The sequence below is a fragment of the Apteryx rowi genome, unplaced genomic scaffold (assembly GCF_003343035.1).
Source record: "Apteryx rowi isolate R43461 unplaced genomic scaffold, aptRow1 scaffold_224, whole genome shotgun sequence".
NCBI lineage: Eukaryota > Metazoa > Chordata > Aves > Apterygiformes > Apterygidae > Apteryx > Apteryx rowi.
This window is the reverse complement of record NW_020448575.1, coordinates 305,632-314,293: the sequence shown is the minus strand read 5'-3', so window position 1 is coordinate 314,293 and position 8,662 is coordinate 305,632.

Sequence of the window (8,662 nt, the reverse complement as noted above, 5' to 3'; positions counted from 1 at the left end):
CAGGCCGCGCTCTGCGCGTGGTGCGGGAGCAGGAGCTGCGCTGCTGAAATACCCGCTGCACCGCCAGCACGTGGGAGCTGCCACCGACGCGGGCTCCGGGCGGCCTCTCAGGTTTTCTTGGGTCTCGCGTTGATGTGGGTCCCTCCGCCTGCAAGAGGTCTGTCCTTCCCACCCATCTCCATCGCCTCCCTGCAGGAGCTACACCGGCATCCCCAAGCTGTGACGTAGCACGACTTGGGGGCTGGGACACTACTGCCAAAGCATGTGGCTATATCACTTGCACACTTAAAATAAGTTTTATATATGTATATGCACATATATATATATATATATATATATATATATATATAAAAAAGAGGTATGCAAACACAGATACAGGAAATTAAGAAGCAGCAAAGCCAAGGGCAGAAAGACACAAGGGGCTTCTGCTGGAAACCTCCACGTCTCCCTTCGCCTGCAGCTGGTACAGCAGCCGGGAGAAGGCAAAAAGACGTGATGGGCAGCAAAGTTTCTGCAAAGCTAGTCCACCTGTCTCTTGGCTTTTTTCTTTGCATTGGGAAGTATTTTCCAAGTGAGACTATCGCTACTTTTGAAGTCTCTTTTCTGTTCATCCGAACCCTGGGGACTTGCTTTTCTCACTTACTGAGCATGGTCACGCTCTGGCTCTCTCCTCTCCCTCCACAGCGATGCCACGTCTCTTCCTCTTCACCCCTGCTGCCCTGTGAAAAACCCGCGTGGGAGGCTGTGCATTGCACTCGGATTCGGATGTTTACCTCCAGGGATATCGGGAAAAAATTAGCCTTTTCTTGGCGATAATACTGCAGGGAAGGAGGTCAGATGTGTTCCCATCTAGAAGATGCCTTTTCTGCTCTCCTGTGTTGAAAATGCTCCTACTGTGAATGTAATGGTCTTTCCACAGCTCTAGTAAATGCAATAATAGGTTGCACATTCAAATGAGCTGCTCATTAATTTTTTCAACTGTCTCTGAAAAATGCTTGTAATTAGGAAAAATCTATAACAAGTACAAACAAATCAAAGTCTGTCATTAGCCAGAAAGAGTCTGCTCTCTGCCTTAGCTATGGTTTTATTGAATTAGAATAATGAAGCAGAAGCTATGCAAAGAAAAACAAGTGCTTTGGAAAGGTCTTAAAATATATAGCCATCAGTTTAGAAAAAAAGATTTTCAAGCTCAAACTCGAAATTGTGAACATTTTACCTTATGCTGTTCTAATTCTGCCTTCAGTAAGGGCTCATGAACCTTGAAGCCCGTATGAAGAGATACCACATAAAAGGAAAATGGCACCGTAAGTAAATCCTCTGTAATGGTTTAAATTTAAACTGAGGATGTAGGACGTTGCAGATGAAGAAGGTAAGGAGGAGCTTCTGACAAGTCACCCCTAGAAAAGAGGAGAGGAGATGAGAAGAACCAGACAGGACAAGAATGGTCCTTCACTAAAAGAAGTCCACGGTGCTGCTGTCCAACTCAAGGAGATCTATAGCTTCACCGAGCTCTTTACTAGCGCCTGGGGAAGCACCTTCAGCGGAGCGCGCTGGATTTGGGGGAGCTGTGACTAGAGCTATGACAAAAACCTCTCGCCTTGGCCAATCAGCCCAGATGTTGAAACCATCGGGTGGCCTGGTGGGTTGAGGGACACGACCTGGAGGAGCTGCCCCAGGAGGTTCTCGTGGGCCCTGGGCGGTCTCGGAGGCGCAGAACAGCCTTGCAGCTGCCCAGGAAAATTTGCCTCTTCCTCTGTCGTCGAGGCTTTTGTGGCTCTGCCTTGTTGTAGCTGAGGGTTTCTGCCGCAAAACCACCACCAGCAGCATGTCCTCTGCAAGACCTGCGGGTCGCTCTGGCGCATCTCTGTTGGACGCGGCTCCGGCAGAGCGTTGGCAGCGCAGGGCCAACGGGTCGGGAAGCCGCACGAGGAGGCGGGTCGCTGGCCGTCGGGCGGACGCGGAGCAACGGCAGCAGCGTGCTGGGGAGACCGGGTGCGCGCCGAGCGCGGGACACCGCGTCCGGGCCCGGACCCGTTTCTTCCTCCCTTTCCCTGCTCAAGAGTGAAGCCAAAAATTCGGCTTGGACCGGGTTTGCCGGCAGATAACATGCAGCCTTCTGCCCCGGAAAAGCTGCTTTAAGAAGTGTGTGTTTGTTGCTTCAGCACAAGCCACAGACTAACCCAAAGCAGGATAATTGAATATTCATCTTCTGTGACTTCTATTAATTCTCTGCTTCGTGTGCTGAAGAGCAAAATAATTGCCATAATTTCGTTCCGAAATCTAGAGTAAATAACCACGAGCCTATCATTTTTCTGCGTTTTTCTCACTGAAAGAAAGTCCGTCCGCCCGCCTGGTTTCGTTAGAGGACGTCGCCTTCGTTTGCACGTTTCTGACAGCAGCCCCTTTGCTCCGAGCGGCACGGTCAGCGCTGATCCGTGTCCTGGTTTTAAAGCAGCCTTTTAAAACCCGGCGTTGGCTTAAGCAACCTCGTATGAGTCAAACGGCGTGGCTTGGCGCAGGTCCGTGCTGTCCCCCGTCTCGGGGACCGCGCGTGGCTTGACGGCCGGGTCCGTCTCCGAGGTGAACTTCCCGAACCGCGGAGGGCTCAGGCACCGGAAAGCCGCCGGCCAGACCGCCGTGCCGCGGGTTGTGCGCTTGCCGCGGCTCCGCGGAGGCTGGCAGGAAGTCTCGCTCTCTGCCTTCCCCTATCTGCTCATCAAGGCTCTCTGCCGCTCCTATTTTGAGAGAGCTCAGCAGAGAAAAACACTTTTTTTTCCCCCCCCCCCAAAATCAGGGCCCTCTCGCATCTGTGCTACTCGCACCAGAACAGTTCCTTTGGTTCAGGGCCCGAAAAACGATGAAAATGCCGTTGTACAGCATGCAAGAGGGTGAAGGGCACGGGAGCCGCTCGTCCCCTGCTCGTGCCGGCCGGCTCCGAGGCCGTGCCGTAAAGGGAATGGAGCCCAGAGCCCCGCGGAGCCCCGCAGCCACGGGGGGGGGAGGAGGACGTCGCCTCCGGGAGCCGCAGCACCCCGGTGCTCCGCTGCGGCGCTCCCGGGTCTCCGCAGGGTCCGCGCATTGCTGCGGCGCGCAGCAAACCCCCCCGTTCCCGGCCCCCCACTCGGCAGCGGGAGAAGGAGCCGCTCGGCACCGGCTCCTTAAAATAGGCGACCCACATAGCCGCAGCAGCGAGCCGGCACCCCGGGCGGCCGCGTTTCTGCCGCCGGGAAAGGGGCATCGCCGCGCCCCCCCCCCCCCYCCCCGTGACCGCGGCGGAGGACTGGCAAACTCGGTGCAGCGAGCGCCCAAGCTGCTGCACGGCGTCCGAGCTGTTGCCGCTATCGGTGCGCGTCTCTGCCTCCGACTGGCGTTTTGCCTGGGGTTTCGGCGAACTGGGATGAGGGAGCTTCTCCCGCCTGGGGTGCCCTGGCTCCTTCCGCGCGGCGGCACCCAAGCGGCCTTGTGAGGAGCGCGATGGCCCCGCGCGCTTCGCCCTCGGTACGCCCTGAAACGGGGTCACGCTTAATTAGCCGCAGAGCTGGAGGGACAACGCGCGGCGCTGCCCCGAGCGCGGCTCTGCAGTGGCTGCCCTGGGTCCTGCTCTTCCTCCTCCTCCTCCTCCAAAGCCATCGTGGCTTCTCCCGGTGCTGCTTATATTAGGAAGCAAAGCAACAGACAGGAACGCCTAACAGGGCCTTTACCCCTGTGCCCACCGGGTCTGTCCTGTTTCCACGTGCCGACCTCGCCTCCCCCCGTTAAATAAAGCCATCGAGGTCCGTCGTTAGCAGCGGGAAGCGCGTTGGGCTGCAGCGAGCGCGTTGCTGCCTGGCAGCCTCGCTCCGCAACCTCGCAAAATAACGTTTTGCTTACAACTTCTATGTGTTGGGTTTTTTTTTTTTTTCCCTACAGTCAACGTTCGCATCATTAAATATTTATTTTATAATGACTCAGATGTAAACCGGGCGAGTCTATTCACATTCGGAATTTAAATAAGGGGAGCTGGAGGCTCGGCGGAAGAAAATCCCGGCAGCCGTGCTGCCTCCCGCCGCAGCGCCAGGGCTCGGGGCTTGCAGCTGACACCGAAGCTGCTGCTGCTGCTGCGGAAACGGCGCGCGGAATTGGGAACGGCCTTGGCAAGGATTGCCAGGGCGTCCGTTTCCAGTAAGGGTTGAGCCGGCCTTTCTGGTTACGACGTGAGTAGCTTTCCATCAGGCTTTTTCGCTTCAAGGAGTGACACACACACACACCTTCATTTCCTCCTCGGCGCCACCTCCTTCCTAACCGCGCAGGGGAGCTGGCGTCCCTCGTCTGAGCCCACCTTGCCGAGCACGCGTTTAAGTTTTACGGGCTTGCCGGCGGCAGCGGGACACCCGGCTGCTCTGGGAGGCGGCGAGGAAGATGTCCAGCGCCTTCCTGCCGTCCCGGTGTCACGCCAGCGCAGGGCAGGAGCCAGCTGGGAGCGTCGCGGGTTGCCCTGGCCACGCGCGGGTCCGCAAGGTAGAAGCAAAGGTGAAATACATGTAACACGTGCCATTAAGCGGCAGCAAAAAAAGGTTCTTCTTTTACCCCCTTTTCTATCAGAAATTTCCCCCATTTGTTGCAGAATATAGCCGAGCTGTTATAAAAGGCTGGGATAACTGTGGGATTTGATGGAGATGCAGACGCACGTGCCGCCGGCCCGGCAGCCATGGGGCACGTCGTGGAGCTCGGGCGCGTGGGGGCACCGCGCGGGGCGGCTTCCTTTCACCCAGACCAGCTTAGAGTGATCGGGGAAGGAAATGTGGATACGGGACAAGGAAAAGCTGATGGAGAATAACGGCATCATTACGAGGTTTTTTTTTTTGCTAACAGCAGTAAGAGGTCACCCAGGCAGCTGTCACATTCCTGCTGGTGCTACTGCCAGCCCCGGGACAGGCAATATGCCAGATTTCCACCTCTGGGTAACCACTCCGCTCCGATCTGGTGAGCCTGGTTTCTGCAAATCTGTTCCAGGTCAGTTTTAAAGCCTTCTTTCCAGGGTTTCATGCGTGGTAGGAAAGTTTAGCGTTAATTCCGAAAACCTCTGCTGATTTTAGTCCTGCTGTATTTCCTAGGGGCAGCAGAATTTATTTTAACCGAACGGGTGACCTGATCCAAATATTGTATTAAAACGGCGTGCAACAACTTTGCCTACATCTAAACGTGTTTATAAAGAAATGCCGAAAGGGAGATTTAATTGGAATCCCAATGTTATCGTATTTTCTAACATTTCAGCTAAATGGCAGCGGATGACGTTTGCCACCGACAAGACTTGCCAGCGATGCGGTTGCAGGTATTTCTAACCGCCTCCGTTCCAGAGCGGTCGGAGCAGCGTCCCGGATGCTCCCTGGAGCCAGCGGCCGCGGGCTCGGCCGCCGCCGGCAGGGCAGGACCCACGTGTTTCGGGGGCCACCACGCTTCGTGGCGCCTCGGGGGCACTGACGAGGCATCTCCTTACACAAACCTCAGGCCACCAGCCTCGATCCTGGTGCTCAGCCCTGCACGTGGATGCTTCCAGGCAGAACTGTCTCTCTTGGCTGGTAGCTGAACAAAAGACCTTTTCTACTGAGAACAGTAATTTCAATTTAAAATGCCAGTATAGGAAGGAGGCAAGATGCTCCCCGCTGTAATTAGAACAAGTTTTCCAGTATCTGACGTTATCTTTAGACCCGGGAAGCGCGGTTGCCCGGCTCGGATCGGTGCGGCACTTCCGTCAGCTCCCTTCATTGCCGTGCCGGCATCGCACAGGCATCGCCGCAGCGGGGCGCGACGGTCACCGCTCGCGTGCTCTGCAACGGAGAGGCCGCCCCAAAACAGCAGTCGATGGCTTAGGTGGTCTGTACTGCTAATAAGGGGGAAGGGGGAGAAGAGAGAGTGAGGGTCGCATTGCTTATGTACCAGCGCCCTAAGGATAAAGCGCTGGGAACGCTCTCCGCGTCCCTGCGACGCATCAGCCTAATGTTAGGGATGGCGAAAGGGAGGTCTTTGGCGCGCGGGAGCGCTCCGCAGCGCCTCTCCTCGAAACGCCCGGCGAGCACAGCCCAAGGGCTGCTCCCCGCGCGCACAAGGGCTTTGAACGAAGCACGTCTGCGCCTTCCGACTCGCCGTGCAGACACGCACCTCGCGCTCCATCCGCAGGAAATCCGAGGGGCTGCCCCAGCGTGGGAACTCACGACCCAGGAGTCGGGGCGCTTTGCCCCCCCCCCAGCTCCGTGCCAAGGCCCCTGCGCAGCCGACGCACGCGTCGCCGGCCCCCCCAACCCGCGCTCTGCTCAGCCCTGCTCCCCCATCGCCGGAGCATGGGGAGGTTTCTGCATCCGAAGCCAAAATTATCCGTCGCAGCCTCCGTCCTGCGGCAGGGAGTCAGAAAGAGCTCACCCAGCGGTGTCCGGTCTTGCCCCGTCCCTTCTCAGCAGACCTCCCGAGTGAGACGTGTAGGATCTCATATGCACATGGATATATATATGTATATATATGTGTGTGTGTATATACATGTATGTATGGTGTTCTCCCCCGATAGGAGCAGGCATCGCAGCGATCGTTTGCCAAGGCCCTTTGTACCAGCCTCGCCGTCTCTGGAACAGGTTCTGGCCCATTTTTCACGCTGGCGCACTTTCAAATATCGAGAACTGCACTTAAGTCTCCTTGACAACTAAAAACAAAAGGTAGGAACAGCTGGATTTATGTTCAGACCATTCCCTCAGCACACCCACGCGCTGCTCCGGCTCGGCGTTAATGGGCCTGGCCGGGTATTTCCGCGGGATCGCTAGCGCGCTGCCTTTTCTTGTCGGGGAGATGTCGTCCATTTGGGTTGAGTCAAACAAAACATTCAGTTTCATGGAAACCGGTGGCACAAAATCCTTGATTTTGCCAGAGGGGCACTAAGAGGCAGAGGTGCAGGGAACTCGGCGGCAGCCGGCAGGAGGGCGCTGAGCCGGGCACGCGCGGGAAGGTGCTCGCGCAGCCTGCTTTACGGCTGGCTCCAGGGCAAGGATGGGTCGGCAGCATGAGGGGCGGGAGGGCACTGATGTGCTGACTGTGCAGGAAGCCGTGCGACGGCACGGCTGTGAAAAAACACGCCGTTCCCTCCGCTCGTTTTAGCACGAGGCCCTTCGCCAGCGGGTGCGCTGCTCCGGGCAAGCGGCCGCGCGAGGTGCCCGGAGGAGAGGCACGCCGCAGCAGGGGAGCGCTGCTGGCAGGGATGGCGGGGAAGACCAGGCAAAGGATGAAATGCCGAAGGGACGATGCTGGCGTCTCGGAAAATCCTGCCCACGCCCAGAGGAGCAAAGAAATGGAAGTTGCCTGGACCAGACTGCAAACCCAAGCGTGGGGCCTTCAGTAACAGAGCAGCAGCGCTGTCGCTGCGTGATGCAAAGCACAGATCTGGTACAGCTTCTGCTTCGGGTTTTTCTATATTTATACTCATCCTTGGCGACGCATCTTGGTCCTCCAAGAGCGTTATGTGAAATCGGCAGCAGCGCTCTGCGCAGGCAGGGCTGCACGCAGCCGGGCCCTGCCTGCCCTGCCTGCACCGGCCGGGGCGCCTGCTGCTTCCTCCCCGCTCTGCTTCTCTTTTTTAAGCAATAATCCAAGGCTCTTATTAAAATAAACTCTGGTTTTGGCCTTGCAGTCGATTCTCCTAGGAGCGAGGTTAGTCTTTCGGAAACCGCCAGGGTGGTCTTAATCCTGCCACACTGTATTCATCACGCTCCTGCTCTGCGGGCTGGGTGTTTTATCCGGTGAGAATGCCGAGGCTCAGGATTATTTTTTGTGAGTGTTTTAATATCCTAGAGGGCACCACTGAACACTTTCTTAACTGGGCTTGTTTTACAATCCTTATTTTACAGGTGCTGCTCTTTTGTGTCATTCCCTTGCTTGCCTTCCTTTCTCTTCAAATCCGATTTGCATTGAAATTTAGAAGAATTTTTAAAGCAGTAAATGTGCAGGTAGTGAATGAGTATAAAAAGAAAACAACTGAATATACAGAAGAAAAGGTCTTTTTATTACAAAATTGAAGAAGTTGCTTCAAAGCTGTATTTTGGGTAACTTGCCCCAAAGAAATGCCAAGCTGGCAGTCCCATCACTATTCGCCTGCCTGTTCCGCGAGGAGTACGATATGCAGCTGAGTTCCCAATTAAGCTTTCCCAGCAAAGTAGTTTTATAAATTAGACAGACTCAGAAATTTGAAAAATAAATACATAAATATTCATGAAGTGCTAATATCCTAAGTCTACAGTATAACTTTCGGCTGAGTGCAGATGTGACTGGATCATGTATCACCGCGCAGCTTAACTAAAACGCGAACAAGGAAGAAATGGCTGAAAGCAGCAGATTGCATCTTGCCAAGGCAATAGATAATAACCGCGTTCCGACTCGAGTGCCAAATGTATAGAGCAAAACGAGAGGTCAGCGGAGCACATTTTCGCTCAGCTGTTTCACTCGCAGCAATTACCGCGTCCACGTAGCTTTGCAAGGGACGGCGGAGCAGATTTCAAAGGTTTCGCCACGAGCGGAGCCGCGGAACCTTCATTAAAGGCACCTGGCGGAGGACGCGGCCGCCCACGGGCGCCGCAAGCGAAGGGACGGGCGCGTCCCGGCCCGCGGCTCCCTCCGCGGGGGTCTCCGCGGGCGGGCGGGCGGACGG